This window comes from Pyxicephalus adspersus, chromosome 9 (assembly GCF_032062135.1).
Source record: "Pyxicephalus adspersus chromosome 9, UCB_Pads_2.0, whole genome shotgun sequence".
Lineage (NCBI taxonomy): Eukaryota > Metazoa > Chordata > Amphibia > Anura > Pyxicephalidae > Pyxicephalus > Pyxicephalus adspersus.
Genome location: NC_092866.1, coordinates 17,848,606 through 17,864,166, shown reverse-complemented (window position 1 = coordinate 17,864,166; position 15,561 = coordinate 17,848,606).

Here is a 15,561-nt window from a genome sequence, read left to right as displayed (position 1 = left end):
CTCCTCCTGTATCACTGTCTGTATTAGTCTGTCATTTGCAACCCCTATTTAATGTACAGCGCTGCGTAATATGTTGGCACTATATAAATCCTGTTTATTATTATTATTATTATTATTATTATTAATAATAATAATAATAATAATATTAATTCAAGTCTCCTCTTCTGCAGAACTGTGTAAATCTCAGGACAGAAGTGACAACAGATAAAACAGCTCCCTTGATTCATCTATGTATTGTAGCAGTTTTCTAAATACCTAACTCTCTAATCCCCATTTTAAAGGCAGTCTCTTCATTCTTGTGAAAAGCTCTGAGACTGGCATTCATGCTCTATGTATGTATTATGATAAATTCACATTTTCTATATTAATCCAATGGTAAATTTACCCCTATGTCATTTTCTTTTAATGTTATTTACAATCTATTTTACCAATCAATTTTCATTGATCATTGCATTCTACTACAAATATTTGATGCACCATCTACTGGTGCAATAACTGATTTGAATTTCGATTGATGTTACCATTACCGGTATATATAATCAAAATACTGATCACAACAAATTGTTCTTGTTCCACATTTGACCAAAAACTGCATAATAAAAATTCCTCACCCCAATCAATTTTTGATCTTGATGTTCTGTCTAGATATCTGGTGCAAAAATCAAATTTTTTACATTTTTTTAGTGATTCAACATTTTTTACCTATAATAAATATCACATAGTATATGGCTAGCGTAGGACTACAATTCTTGTAGCTTTGTGCATACACAGACCTTACTATTAATTGACACTTACATGCAAATAACATACGAGGATCATTGTACGCCTAGCTCTAAGCGATGCTGTCATTAATGTATTAAACTAAAGCACTTTAGCAATAATACCGGTGATGGGGAAGCCACTCACAGCCTGTCATGTTTAATACAGGAATAAGCGCACACTTATTGTATCATGGCAGTTGTTGAAATTTCAATACCAATGTTTAAAATGGATGACAGAAAGGAGATTGCAATATCCATATTTAAAATCCCAGAATTACAGTCTACCTAGGCCTGAATGAATGTAGGCTGCAATATGAATTAAAATCAACTTTTCTTCAATTGACAGGAGGAAAAGAAAAACTAAACTGTATTTTTTTCTCTAATTTAGCTAATTAATTTTTCAAATTTTAAAACATTACTGATGCAACGAAGCATTCCTGATAGATAATTTTCTGGAGCTGATATATAATGACAACAATTTGAAAATACGCCTGTATGGGGATCAACTGCTGAAAAATGTTTGGCTTATATACTAAAAATGCAAGAAGCAATCAATAGCAAGCAAGAAGCATTTTTAGCCAGATAGAAATAATTGAGATATTAGTTTTGTTAATATAATTGTGTGAGATTACCAAATCCTGGCAGCTGGTGGTTATTGTCAGCAATTATTGAAGTCTGTAGTTTTCCTCTATTCTGATTTAATGGTAATGCATGTTTCTGTTTTGAAAGAAGGAACTGTGAAAAACATTTAACACAATCAATTTAACACAAGTCAATTAAAACTATATTATCTTGTAAATTCCCTCTTATTAAAGAGAACCCCTGCTATCAGTCTATTTTGTTCTTTTTATTTACACTTAGAAAAATTGTGTATTTCTGCCCAACCCTACAACGCCAAAGCAAAAATTCTAAAAGTAAAAAAAGCAAAAAAAAACTTAGCAAAAAATAAAAATCCTCCTATGGCACCAGGAAAGCTATTTTTTGTTCTACGGTTACAACAATAAATGGACACACACAATAATAAAAATGTATCCACACGTTCCTAACATATGGAATTATCAAAATCACATTAAACCAAATCAGTACAACAGCTGATATTTTCTCTGCTGGCTGCTGTGCAAAATAAATTCTGAAATTGTTTCAAAGGTTCATTGGGAAATACTTCCTAACATCATTGTTACATTGTATTTAAATGTTTTATTCGTGAGTAGATCAAATGGATAACCTGCATCAGTTAAAGCAACCTTAAAAAATTGGTAGTAATAAAATGTACTCCAATTTAACCCTTTATTAACCAATGATTTACCCTAATCATATTGTAAGCTCTTACAAGGAAAGGGTCCTTTCATTCACCTGTGTCTTTGTATATGACCATCCTTTGCAACCCATATTTAATCTACAGCACTGCATAACATATTGGTGCTATAAAAATATAGTTTAATAATAAAATAATTATAATCAGTTCCTTGTTAATTTATTACCTTCTTTCTCCCATCACTATGTGTGCACCATTATTATTTTGAAAAGTATTTGGTTTTATTTGTAATTTTTTTTTTTTAGTGTCATATTTAAATTTATTTAGACTCTAAATAATAATTTATCTAGACTATATAATAAAAATCTGTCATGTTTTGTGGGGTATACCGGGATCTCCTTTTATCAGGGCACGGTAGTGTAGAACAAAGTGTGTACAGGACTAATAAAATTATAGGGAACCTAAATAAATCAATTGAGATGTTATCTTCTGTGCAGTGCTTGTGCAGTGGTTTCCAACATCCAAAGCAGCCTTTCTCAACCTTGATATAGTAGGGGAATGCTTAAAAATAACGTTTAGTTCCCAGGGAACCCCTCCTATATTTACTATACTCACAGTACATTACATTACATTAGCATTGTGATCATTGGAAAGATTGTCACCCTTACAGATAGCCAAAAAGATCATTGGTACAAATTACTAATTTCCCATTTGTCCTGATGCCAGATCTGAGCTTGCGATAGGAGAATGGGTGGGTTGTGTCCAGAGATACACCTGCCCACTGCCCTGAGCCCATAATCCATATGGGGTACATGGTCCGCGGTTGTGGCCGGTGTGCCCTCCCAGTGGGGTCCTTCTCCTGATCCCACTCGGGGGAGCACCAACCAGAGCTGCAGACCACCAAAATTTCTCGCAGACCACTGGTTGGCAACAGCTGATCTAAAGCATCTAAAGCCAAAAATGTATCTTAGAGTGTTGCTGCATTGGAACCCCTGTGCCCCAGCTAGGGAAATTTACTGTCTCTATTTGTCTTAGTGTTCAGTGCCAGTGGGAGAAAAATTTTGGAAAAAATCCAAATGTTTCAATGATCATGAAAACTGGTATAAAAGTGAAACCTTTGTTATAATGATCCTAAGAGGAGATTTGCTTCATTTTTAAGAGATTTGTAATGGTTATTTCCTATGTCTTTTTACAGGACAGGAAGCGAAGGGAAGCCTATTTGATGGGAAGCAGATCACAAAAAGAGGATTTTTAACCATGTTCTACTAACTCCAAAATGTAAAGTAAAAAGTTTGGCTTCAATTGTATTTTATTGTGGTAGAAGTGAGGGCATCGAAATTCATATTATCACCCAAAATGGTCACAACTGATCATTCCAAGCAGAGGGGAGGGGGGAAAAAATGAGAATAGATGTAGGTATTCTTAGTTAGGTCCAAAGCAGTTAAGAGGGGATGATTCTCCTTAGAAAGCTCATCCAGGAATAAGTTGACTTTTCTAAAACTCAATGTGCAAAAAATCACCAAACGCAAGATGTCCAGTGTGAAGCCTTCACCCTTACTGATTACCAACAAAGATAATTGGTATCTGTTAATCTGACCTGAGAGTCACAAACTGTTATTGCATGAGCAACCAGTAGCAATCTCTGGAGGAACCTTTGGGTTCCCTAGAGCTTGGTTGAAAAATTCTGGGTGCGATATTCATATTATCACCCAAAATGGTCACAACTGATTAATCCAAGCAGAGGGGAGGGGGGGAAAAATGAGAATAGAGCCCCTTCTTTAGTAAAGGAACTACAATAGCCCTCATTATCAGTAAGTCATTCATTTAATAATTCAGCCTTTGTTTTGTGATCCAGCAATTATGAACGGTGATGACTAACAATTGTTTTTCAGATTGGGGAGATAATGATTAGGAGGATCTCCAATTTCAGAGACTACAACAGTCCTCATTAGCAGTTGGTCATTTACTGATACGGCATTGTGGATTGCTAAATAATGTTGTGGCAAACTATGGGTGCTCGAGTGCTACCAAGACGATCATGAATGACTATGTTTTTTTTTGTATAAAGAATTTGGAAAAGAGAGAAAAAATAGTGGTAGCATGCCACTCACCTAAAATATGGACATGTGACTCCATGGAAAATGCTTATTTACCAAGTTCCAAATAAGACAAGATTTCCACTTTACCTCCTAAAACAACAACCCTTGGTTTGGTGGTACACAATAAATTTAGGATTGCTACTTATGCAATGCTCAACATGTCATTAAGATTAAGCACAGCTTGTTCTTCTTAAATGCAAAGTACAGTGTGTGTAGTTGTGATAAATTGTTGCTAAAGTTTGTATAAATGTGGAGACGAAGTGAAATAAATCTCTAGTGTTTATGTTTAGATTTAATCCCCAAAGCACCGTTGCCTCTACCTCTTTGCCTACATATTGTGAAGAAAAAATTAAATGAAGCCGCTATTTCCAGCATTATTTCATTATTCTCCAGTGAGACTTTGACAATTTTTCACCTGGAAGAAAAATGATACAGAATTCAACAGAATAGTTTGCAACCATGTCTATTTTTAATAACACCGCTGCTTGTTTAATTCCTCACCATCATAACAAATTGTCCTAATTTTTCCTATAAGAAACCAATGGCTTCTGGATTCACTGGAGTAGCCAACCAATATTTTTTAAACAGCAAGAAAACTGTTAAGGTCTAGTATTAGCCCTTGTATTAATATTTCTAATTAATATAGTAGGTGGACCAAATATGGATTTTCAGGAAACAGAAGAGAGGTGTGGAGATCTGAACTTCATGAAGATGTAGGTATTCTTAGTTAGGTCCAAAACAGTTAAGAGGGGAAGATTATCCTTAGGAAGCTCATCCAGGAATAGGTTGACTTTTCTAAAACTCAATGTGCAAAAAATCACCAGAAGCAAGATGGCCAGTGTGAAGCCTTCACCCTTACAGATTACAAAAAAAGAATATTGGTATCTGTTAAACCGATCTGAGAATAACAAACTGTTATTGGATGAACAACCAGTAGCAACCTCTGGAGGATCCTTAGGGTTCCCCAGAACTCGGTTGAAAAATTCTGGGTTATAGCGATTGGAAGATCTCAGATCTTTATGCCCTTCATTTCTTTTTCTACTGACAGTTGCAAGCCGATTTCTGTGAATCTTCATTTATCTGTGGGAAGAACAAACCTTACGAAGGATGTTTTTGTAAGTAGGTGGACCAAATGTAGATGTCTAAGAAGTGGAACAGATGTGGGGCTCTGGAGCTCCTAAACCAGAGGGTGTTCTCAATCAGGTCCAAAGCAGATGAATGATTCTTCTCAGACACTTTGCCCAAGAATGGTGGCTGAAGGTTCGCTCTTCAGGGATAGGGGTACAATAAAATGATGAAAAGCAAAATGTTTATTTCCATATTTAATTTTATCTGTCACGTTTTAGGGTTCATTAGAATCCCCTATAACCAGGGCTTGGTAATGTTGAACAAAGTGTGTACTGGACTGATAAAACTGGAAGCATCTTAAGGGTGTAATTAGTATAATCTCCTCAGATACCGGGCCAATTAAGGTATAATACTAATTGCTAATTAAGATAGACTTTGTATACAGTATCACCAGCTGAATGCAAATTGCAGATATAAGGTATTCATATACCATATTTCAGACTTGATAGTATTTCTTTAAAAGTAAAGAAATATATAAATATTCCTAGATACTAAAAAAATAAATTAGATGAAAAAAACATTTTTATAATATGATATGATAAAATGTTGGTGGGAAAAAGAACAGGCCATTACATTCATAAAGAACATAACACTAAAAAATTAGAATTGTATCCATATTTGTTACATGCAAAAAACAGTTCCTTATTTTTTTTATATTTTTTTACAAACTTGAATAAGATAAATCACATACAATCTAGAAGAATCTGTCTTACAATCACCTTTAGGAAGCAGTAAACTCTTCACATGTCATTACCATTGCACATGAACGTACTTCAAGGGACTAAAAACAGCCAAGACACAGACTGCTAACAGTCCCAAATAACTACAACCAATTTTCTTGTATTTTTTTCTACGTTAATGCACTAAAAACCCAACGGGTAAATCATAAAACATGTTTGTTTGGCTACTAATGTTGGTGACTCATAGGGGCCGCTTGAAAAAATATTACCAATAAAAAAAATTCTAAAAAACAAAACATGGCTTTGGGGCTTGTTAACCAAGACATTCCAAACGACGTGTTGATGAATTCTCAAGCTTATGGCCTTTAGATATTTGTTCAGGTTCATGTAAAGAAGGAAATATACTCCACCAGCCTGCTGACTTTGTGCTGGTGGATTTTAATTTTTTTTTTTTTGGAATCCAATCTTCAGCTCTCATATGAGTAAGTGCCCAACGAAAACCTTAGGGAATTTTATATAGTACATGTTGTCAGTATTTTAATCATCCCCAGCTGTCAAAACGCATGTAGCCCGCCTCTTCTATTTAGAATGTGTCTTCTAGGCATAAAATAATTAAAGGTACGGGTCCATAAGGTAAGCTGAGAGCCACTCCAATGTGACAAAACCCAACATATGAAAGGCATTATTTCAGGAAGTTTTAAATATAAATTTTGTTTTGTCAGAAGGCTGCAGGGCACACATTTTCTGTACTGTCAAGTTTGATAGTAAAAATATTTATATTTCAAATAAGAAGATTAAATTGCAGCTTGTGTGCAAGGCTTTCCATACACCCCTGTCAGTTTATCATAGTATTTCATAACAGACTCACTGGTTTGTGCATTTTTTTTTCTGCTGACACGAGTTGTGCTTTATTGTAGTATCTGATCTTATGGTGTCAACGTTTGTGTAAAAGACAACTGGGTCAGGCCTGGGTTCTGCCTCACAACGGATGAGCAGTTCAGAATCATTTTCTTAGAATGCAAAAGAGTCAGAAGAAATAAACTGTAAATATGATTAACATTATCACTTTTATTTGTATTATTTTTACTGTAATTGCTATGCAGTTTTATATATTGGTACACTGTTATTTTATATTTGCCTAGGGGTTTGTGGGGTTATTTTTGTACATTGGGGTGGTTTATTAATCCAGTTAAAGCGAAACTTTAATTAAAAAAAAAATTACTTTTACTTGTAGAAAGCCCTTGATCCATGCACAAACCAAATCCAGAGCGTCCTGTGCTGTTTTAGTTTCTCTTTTCTTTCCAGGGCTCGTCATTCTGTTCAGCTTTGCCATTTTCCTTTTTCTTTTTTAGGTTCTTTCTACGTCTATTGATCTCTTACTGCACAGGCATGAGATGAGGCGACTTGTCTTTCTCCAAATGTAAAAAAACAAATGCCAATCTCACTGCGCATGCGGGAAGAAATGGGGGGAGCCCCTGGTAAGACATGCCTGATCTTGGGCATGCGCAGAAGGAGCAGACCTCAGCCTCCTGGGAAATGTCACGCAAGTATCCCAGGAGGATGTAGTTTTCCCTTTCAGTCTTTACTACATTCACATGTGGTGAAGAAAGCAAAGAGATTATCTCATACACTATGCAGGAACAGGCCAGAGGCGATGAGATGTCCTAGCCATGTTGCCTAACTGCAGTCACGTCACTAGATTGGTGAAAATAAAGATTTGTTGGCTCCCATTAATTAATTTTAACTGTTCAATTCAAGCAGGGTTCCTCCAGAAGTGCCTTGAGCAATTTATGCCTCTCAGGTCAGTTTTACTGGCACCAATACTCTTTTTGGCAATCAAATAATGGGGTGCTAGATTATTCCTAGCTATCGCATTCAGAGCAGGATTTAATTTTACCCCCCTAGGCCAGTTAGCTTGTGCTGCATTCCCCCTATAGCCTTAACGTCAATTGTCTTTTGATAGCAAATGCAATAAATCCTGGACCATATCCATTCCAGAAGTTTTGGATCAACCAGGTTCACTGAAAAAAATGTAACCTCTCCACTCTTGGAGAGCTTTAATAAGTCAGGCCCATTGCCTGCAGTTATTATTAATTTCAGGATGTATTTATAAAACAGGGAATCTGACATTCCTTCATGGTAATCAATTACTGCAATTGAAACACATGGACTTGGAAGAGTCTGAACACGGGAATGTTTGGGGGAATGTCAGATTTGTTGTTATATAAATAAAACCCTTTGTGTTTTTTACAGAAGATCATTTCGTAAAGGGTTTGGTATTAAAATGATCACAGTATGCCACATTACATATTTTTTAATAACTTTTTTCAATTCATTAGTGCTATGCACTATGAGCTGTAAGTAAAATCACGAATGCACTGGTTCCCTGAGAATCTGAAAATTATGGGTTTACCAATTCTCTGCTCCACTCTACTCTTCCTTAAAAGTCAATAAATATGATAACAATGTACCTTGATTTTACATGTAATGGTTGATCTTCAAATCACGGTCAAATGATATATGTTTTGTCACAAGAACACCTCTGCTTTGTATTATTCTGTGCATGGCGAGATAAAGCGTGATAGAAAATAAATACCATGGTAAATGTCTCAGATATTTTATGGCCTGTGTACATCCCACCTCATAATAACACAAAAAGTGTGGTTTAAATATAATTTTCACAAAAAAAAAAATAAAAATAATAAAAACACAAGAAAACACCTCATCATTTTTCTAGGAGAACAGGAGCTTTTGTTTAGAAAGGATGTGAGATAAATAAAAGTGCCATTGCAATATATCGGACTTACTGATTAGATTGTAATATACTTAGAAGCATTAGGAACACCAGAACAAAGCAGCCCCTGTTCCTCGGAACCTCATGTAAAAGTATAATTTGCGGCCTACTAAATTCTGAGGAAATAAAACACAATGTTTAGTTATCCAGGCCCGTGTATTTGACTAGATGCACATCCATCCAGAGTCACAATGAAATTTATGAAGAGTAAGCGTAACTAGGGAAAAAATGTTAACTCTGGCCTCCTAAATGGCAATGACGTGTTTTTTTCCTAATCGCCAAATGTTGTTCTTCCCTATCACTTCATAATTATCTGCTCGGCCTGACAAATATAATCTCAGGCAATGAGAATACCATAAATACAAATAATTATGTGTGCTCACATGAGGGACATCCTGGGCTCTGCTTGAAACAAACCATGTTGTGTCTGCTCCATTTGCCCGAGACGTAGGCCGCAGCTCGGAGCTGGCTTCCCCCCGTAACCTCTTGGGAACCGTCCATCTCTCCAGTGGCTCGGTCCCATAACCACATCTGGCAGCTTCCTGGCAGTAATCTCACCCTTTGCCTAGGGGCTTCATGATAATTCTCCTGAATCTAGCATTAATTTCCAGGCTCACAGTAATTGGCACACATCAGATGAGATGAAAAAGGGGACAGAGGTCCATGAAATAAAGTCAACATGTAAGATTGTTGAACAGTACCAATTTACAGAAAGAACTGCAAGACCCAATTTATAATCACAAAGTTTCTTTTTACTAACTGGAATTTGAAAAAAAAAACTGTATACAATATACTAAACGGGATCTCTGTTATTTAGCAGACTGAAATACACAGTTATATGTAGCAAAGTTAAACTTGAAGAAAAGATTTAAAGCAGCATTCCATTAAATTATTTGTTTTTCCTTTCTCAGTCTTCTATTTAATGTAATACACATTTGTTTTTAACAAAACTTTTATATACTCTTTTATATATGTAAACCATGTAAGCAAATATTGTAAAGTAGTACAGAGCTTGTTTAATAGAAATAATAAAAGTTTATGTTTCAAAAACAGTTTAAACCTTTTGATGTATGGACTGCTTTTAGTCTATACATTGTGAAAAAAAGTCTTAAAGCAAAACTACAAAAAGTAATTAAAAATTATGAGCAGGTAGGTCATTTTTGCGGTCATTTATCACTTCTGCAATAAAATAAATTTACCTGCCTGATCACAATTATTTAATTACACTCACCTATACTTGGTTCGGCACGGGCACTGACATCTTCACCTGGTCCTTCTTGATTCCAGGTCTTTGGCAAGGTTCCTTTTCTTCTGGATTCCAGGTCTTTGGCCATCTTGATTGTATGTTCATGGGTATTTAATCATTTCCAGCATCCAGGGACATGCCAAGTTGTCCAACATTGTATCCTGACCAATGCATGTGCAGGATATTGTACATAACGTAAAAATGTTGCAGAGGCCCTCTGTCAAGTTTGTATTGCTGTCTGTCACCCCCCTGGGCAAATTTACCCCTCTGTTTGCATTTATGACCATTGATACAGAAATAAAGTGGGAACAAATCTAAACATTTTAGAGTTGTCATCAAAGGAAAATATTCATAAGGACCCCTGTTTTGGAGGCAGGGGTTTAAAATCCCAAAGAAGCTTATTTTTTTATTATATTTTACAGGCAGACGAAAAAAAGTATATATATATATATATCTATATATATATATATATATATTTATTTATATAAATATATATATAATATATAATTTATATAATGATATATATAATATTTCATAAATATATAATATTATTATATTATATATAATATATTTGTATTATTATATTTTATTAATATTATTATTATTTATTAATTGATTATTATTTTATAATGTCAGATATTATTATATATATGTTTTTTTTTTTTTTACTTTTTATGCAGCCTGACTGCAAAATAACCCTAAAAAGAAGCCTTCAGTTGGGCTCTAAAAGAAACTGATGAAGCAAAGAAATGCGCATAGATTTTTGCATCCAACTCAGTTGTGTATTTTGCTATGTCAGTGATCTCTGACTCTATACAACATGTGCAGTAGTTATTCTAGAGTCTGCTAACCAATTTCTGAAGGTTAAATAGTACTGTGGGTAATGTATTTCAATCTGAAAACCAGTCAACAGAAATGCAGTTTTCGTTTGCTTGACTGGTGAACGGTTGTGACAGATCGCAGTGAGATTGATTCCAGTTCCTGCCCGAGAAGCCTAATAATCTGCTTCCTATAGCTGGGCCATATCAAAGGTGAAGTGAGGACGAAGAAAAAAAAGTATTGTGCTTGAAAGGTACTGCTCCTTTGACACACTGTTCTGACAACGGTGATATATAAATGTGGCAGTGTCAGATGTACTGTCACTTTTCCTACGATGGACAAGACTGTGCCACATCCTGAAACTAAATTACTGATTGCGACCTCTACAATTCTAAGCCGCTTTTAAACAATACCATAAATAGAAGGAACATGGCCTCTGGTTTTTGGCACTGGAGGGTAGTAAGGAAAAAAAGCCAGAACAACCTCATCGCCTTCATAACTGATCTATCAAATATACAAGGCAATATATTATGATACAATAGTCCTTTTAAATATAATTTTACAGCAAAAATTACAATCATTAATATTTACATTTTCTGTAACACCTTGTCAAAAAAGGGGTATAAATCCTCTTTGTCAACTAAGGTAGCCAAAGAGTTTTACCCTTGGCCCCCCTCTGAAGAACTGGATTTGCATGAGTGATGTTTTAATGTTGTGGTTCTTTGTTTTGTCTACTGGTAAGGACAATTGAATTTTGGTTCATTTTGGTTTAAATGGTTCTGTTGATTCATAGCCCATGGGAGTCAATAACTAGAAGTTATTAATAATAATAATGATAACTGCAAAAACTCTTTAAATTCCCCTAAAACAAACACACATCCATCAGTAGGCTTGTTAGTGAGCATGTGTGGCCCCTCTCATATCCAAAAATCTGGAATCTGGTTTTCCCAAAAAGGAAGGTGGCAAAAAGTGGGTAGCTTCCCTCCCTTTTGGCAAAAATCAGAACCAAACCCCTTTGCCCCCATTGATTGCAAGGAAACAGGGGCTCTTCCTCACAATGTGACCCCTGTGATCCCTGTGTGGGGGTCTGGCAGGTGGGGGGACATTTGGAGACACCCTTTAATAACAGGGTCCACAGGTATCTGTCCACTTACAGGAGGAATGAGTAAGGGTACATGGTACCCCTTACCCAATCCTTGAAGGGGTTAATAATCCAGAGAAATGAACCTAACCACACTGTAAATAAAAATATTTTATTATTCCTTTTTAAACTAGCACTGAAAAGTGTTCCACAATGATCTATTCATCCATAGGGATGTCGGATCTTCCATCAGATGACATCATGTCCCGTATGATATTATGTTACTTTCCTGTAAAATCCACCCTTTTGCAAACATCTAATAGCCTAACATTTTTCTGGTTGCCCCATCCTTAACCAATGTCATGGCAATACACATATATGTTCCTAGTGTACATTGCATTTATCTGATTCTCTACACAGCTATACAAGGGAAAGTGTATTGCTCTAAACAAAACTGTGCAATTCAGCTTTGACTAAAGCAACCATTACCTAAGCCCCATTTGTTTCCATTATGACAGTAGACTGATATTTATTCTGTAGGGTTAAAACTAAAATGTGAAATCTGGGATTGAATATTTCTATCACAGCTTTGTTACACTTGTATTTTGCTTCATGGAGGGGACTCTTGGATTAAAATGTTGGCACTTTAACATTGTTTGAAATAATCCGGAATTCCCCTCTAAATTTAAAGCATCCTCCAAGCATCCTTTTGTACAACTTTACATTGAAATATTAACCTTCTCTTCTATATATCTGGCTTTTGGTTACGTTTTCCCCTAAGACTCCCTGTCCTGAATCAGACATGTATAGCCAGCTGCTGAACTCTAAGTGAACTTGCCAATGTAAGCCTTAGTGAGTGGGCTTAACCTCTAACTTCCTTTAGGAATTCCATACAAGACATCATTCTTTAGTAAATTCCCAAGTCTTGTGCCTAGGTTAGTGTGTAACTTTGTAACCAAGCCTCTATCTAAAATAACTGAAAGTGCACCTGTTCACCGCTTTGAGAAATGTGCCACAACCCCCTGTACTGTGCCAATAGGTATTAAAGAAAAAATGTAAAATGGGTAATCGGCAGTTATGGGGGAGATCTGTGCTCAAGGCAGCTTGCCATTAGAGATTCTGGTAGGATGTTCAACAAACTTCAAGGAGATCTGTAAGAGATCTGTATCTGCTGAGATCAAAGCAGCTTGAAGACAACTTATAGACCTATAAAACCTATATTTGGGCAAACCAAACTGCAGGATGAACAGGTGTCCACATGGATGGTCAGATACTTGGTGGAGCCCCACAAGACAGGAGTTCTAATATGTGTTTTCCCCAATTTCCCCATGGGTACATCCATACATCCATGTGATAGAAAGCCTCTTTACCAACAGTTGGCATGAAAGGTTGGAAGGAGTACAAAAAAAGCTGTATTGCTTAACTACAGTAGACAAAAATGGGGGTAATAACATGGCTGGCTGTTTGGGAAACTCTAGGACTAGTGATGGGTCAATAAAAAAGTTGTCAAGGTTCATAAGGAATGCTTGTCACCTTACCTGGAAGATCCTATGACAACTCCTTCCAGGCCATCTAATGGGGTCCCATTCTTTTCTTTACTGCACTGTGTTGTATTTTTCCTGCATCTGCCCTGGCACAGACTTGTGTGTGCTTTCCCGTTATTTGGGACCAACGTAACGGGTCGGAGGCTTTATTAGCCTTTTCTATGCTAATAACTGGTGCTGTGACTTTGTACCAGCTTCATTGCTTTTTGTGACTTTCCTTATGTTTGACTACCTGTCCCCCTTGTTCCCCAAGAAACAAAGATCTCTTCATTTTCATTAATGTACCCAGGGAAGTAAGTGTATTAAATAGTCAAATTTGGTGGGCAAACTTTTTTTACAAGACGGGATTTGTAATTGCTAAAGTAAAAAAAATCCTTTTATTTCGTAACATGTTAAATATCAGGTGATGGTGAATGGAATAAACAAGTTATTTTTAGGAACTGTCTTTTTTTTAAAATAGTAGCTTCACTTTAACTAACAATACAAATGGTCATTATGGTGTTTTAGAATGATTGCAGCCCATTCTCTCTATCACAGACACATCTTTTCTTTTGGCACTTAAAGTGTATGTAAACCAAAAATCCTAAACAGCAGAAATCATTATGAAAAGGGGCATTTTTTATGGTCCGATGTGCCTCATTTTTTGACCTTTATTTATCCAGGTTTTCCGGATCACCCAGCTTCACTGATGAAAGTGCATACTCCCCAGCCATGAAGAAAATCAGGCCCACTGAATATTTCTTTTTTCTTCTTCTTTCCTTAACCTATACAGTAACAGATCATGTTTGCTGTCTCTGTCTTCCCATCCGATTCTGACCATGCCAAGCATTGAAGCAAATCTATGTTGACGTGGCCAGTTTGTGTGTTTCTTCTTCTGTATTGTTGGTCTGGAGCTCCACCAGCCAGTCTTGTCTTTTTGATTGACAAAGGCCCTCAGCTGGATTTAAGTGTACACACCAAGGGAATGTGGTAACTCATGTGTATTACAGTATTGTAATGCCCACCTGTTGGTTTGGCAGACGTAGCTATCAGTTTCAGCAACAGTGAGTGAGCCATGTCATCATATGACTGCAGAATAAAAAATGCCATGAAAGGTCAAATACTCAATTTTGTAAAATGAATGTTTGATAAAGTTGGCTATAAGCTTAGCCACATTGTTGTACACATAGACTGGGTTCACAAACTCAGTATGCTCTGTCTATAATTCTCTTGATATATATTTTCTATACTATACTATACTATACTATACTATACTATACTATACTATACTATATTACCACCTCCATCCTACACAGCTTATCAACACAACAGCAAACCCTGATTATATACACACATTCTGAGCTAGATACAACTTTTTATAATAGGGTGTCGGTACTTTAAAGTGGAACTAAAGAGGCACAGCTTAGCTATCCGTGTTAGATTGCAGGGCACTGCCATCCTTCTCCTTTTCTTCTTTCCGGAGACAATTTTTGGCCATCTTAATTGCCTTTGCCAGGCTGATGAAACTTGGCACATGCTAGGGAAGTCGGGATTCTTGGGCTTTCCTGGCAACCAAAGCTGATGCTGTGCATGCATAGAATTCCTGAGCAATCAGCCAGGTAAGACAGAATATTGGACAATGGACATCACTTGTCCCTCTCTGCAATAATGACCTGTCCCATCAGGTGATTGTAAAATTGGAACTTTAGCGCCATTTTAACCTCCATCCACCTCTTTCCCCTGATTGGTTCCTTGAAGGAGCATGGACGTGCTCTTACTGGCTGGGAGTGTTCCAAATTAAGTAAAGTGACTGAAGTTCTTCTCACTTGAATGCAAAATGCACTGGGTCAGTGAAAATGTATTTTAGCTGTGGAGATACTGCTTTTCTGCAAAAAGACGTTTGGTAACATATTTAACTCACCCCTCATATCACCTATTTTGTTGTTAGATTTTTTGTCACTGTCCTGGATGAGCCCTAATAACTGTACCAATTCTTTACAGCTATAATACTGGAGCATATTTGCATTGGGCAGTGTTTTGTATGGCCCATCCTTACATGGTTACTTGGCACAAGGAGAAATCACTGTGGATCAGAGCCCTGGCAGTAAATTGTGTGTCACACAGCTGTCAAAAACTCACAATGTTCCTGCCTTAAATAGGCCGTGCAAAAGTTAA